Genomic DNA, 1,936 nt, shown 5'->3' with positions numbered 1-1,936 from the left:
AGCTTCCCTATGAGAGAGAACTGTGCAGGACACTCTGAGGAGGTGACATTGAAGTTGAAATCTTAAGAAGAGCTGTGTGAGAAATCAAGAGGGAAGGAGCAACTAGATCAGAGAGTGGGGGGAGGGCAAGGACAAGCCTGGAGAAAACACCAGGTTGTTTGAGGGAGAAGTCAGGACTCATTCAGCTAGAGCATTGTGAATAACGGAGAGAAGAAATGAGGCCAGCATTGAGTTTAGTGTATATTCTTTTATTTTTCATTATATAAGTTTTTATTGTCCTGAAAGAGCCCAAATTTTACTTGTGATCAGGATCTTGTTTCTGGAGCTAGGAAACTGAGATTTCACTCGTCAGCCTGCTGCACGGTTCCCTTCTCAGACATATAGATGCCATCCAAAAACTTTCTGATATCCTGGTTTTTAACTGCTGTAGCTTGCTGAATCAGAGCCACTGAATTTGATACAAGTTCAATATCATTTCCTTCAAGGATTAATTCATCCTTCTGGGCTTGAGAAACAGAACAAGCAACACCTGTCATCATCCGAACCCTGCGGATGTATTTTTCACCCAAGGTATTTCGAATTTCAACCAAAGACCCATTCTCCTGAATAACGACGTTGATGGGGAAGTGAGCGTACACAGACCTCATCTTGTAATGGAAGCCCAGTGTAACACCCTTGATCATGTTCTGAACGTGACTGCAGATGGTTCTGACAGTGGCCAGTTCCTTTCTGCTACCCCACCGTTTGTCAACCCGGAGCCTTTTCTTTTTCTTTCCAAGAAGACTCAGCTCTATGTTGATGTGATTGAAGTCCCTCCACAGAGTTCCCCTGGGGCCCTTCACAATGACTGTGTTCCCCTGCAGAGTGATGTCAACATTTGCTGGAATGTCAACAGTCTGATTGCTGAGAATGGTCTTCATTCTCGGAGTAGATGGGGCTAGTGTATATTCTTTCGTGTGCATTTGAACATGTTCACATATATATGCCCAGTTGTATGGAGGCCATGCCAAATCAGTCTGCAAGCCTAGGTCTGTTTGACATCAAAGTGTGTATATTACCTGCTGTCTCTACCTTCTTGATGATTTGATGCTGAAGAGAGAAGTTTTGTGGCCTGAGGACGTGACTTTACATTCCATCCAGATATACACTGCTTGTGATCACATGATCTTCTAAAATTCAGTGTCCTCATCACACAAAAGGCCTCAGGGGACCATGAAGCCCTTTCCCTACCTGTGAAGAGCTGATTAATAGCCTGAGAATAACAGTACGGAACAAGGATATATTAGAAGTCTACAGAGAAAGTGAACCAATGGGCTTTATATGGATACATAAGAGAAGGCTTACAGGGGAAATGGGTCATGTGATTGCAGATACAGAGAAGTGTGCATGATACACCACCCGCAGGGAAGTGAGTGGCATAGATCATTCTAAGGACAAAGGATGGAGATCCAGAAACTCTGATGTAGGAAGGCAGGAAATAGGTGTCAGAGAGAGAGACAGAGAGACAGACAGAGAGACAGACAGAGACACACAGAGATAGACAAAAAGACAGAGAGAGACAGAGAGGGATAGAGATGCAGACAGAGACGGACAGAGAAAAGAAGGGATTGTGGAAGAGGGAGGGAGGAATATAGAAAAGAATGACAAGGAAGTGCAGGAAATGGGGAAAGAAGGGAGAGAGTAAAGAGCCAAAGAGGAAAGAATGGAGAGAGCTAAGAGGAAAGGATAGGGGAAGAGAAAACAAGGAGGTAGTGAAGAGAGAAAGGGAAGAAGAAACAGGAGCAGAGAGGAAAGGAGAGGAGGGAGGAGGGAGGGGAAGGGGAGGGGAGGATTGATGACCTCACCTCTGTCTCCTTGCGCCAATCAATCTCTCAGGGGATGCCCTATGCCAAGGTCTTATCTTCTTTTCTCAACCTGTGCTGACTCCAATCCTTTC

General features: G+C 44.9%; 1 pseudogene; it reads right to left on the bottom strand.

Moving 5' to 3' along the window:
* Positions 1-341: 341 nt before the first annotated feature.
* Positions 342-920, bottom strand: LOC114625768 (annotated as a pseudogene).
* Between the last annotated feature and the right edge of the window lie 1,016 nt (positions 921-1,936).

The sequence above is a fragment of the Grammomys surdaster genome, unplaced genomic scaffold (genome assembly GCF_004785775.1).
Source record: "Grammomys surdaster isolate TR1022 unplaced genomic scaffold, NIH_TR_1.0 221, whole genome shotgun sequence".
Taxonomy (NCBI): Eukaryota; Metazoa; Chordata; class Mammalia; order Rodentia; family Muridae; genus Grammomys; species Grammomys surdaster.
The sequence above is the reverse complement of the archived record's forward strand: the minus strand, read 5'-3'. Positions and strand labels throughout refer to the sequence as shown.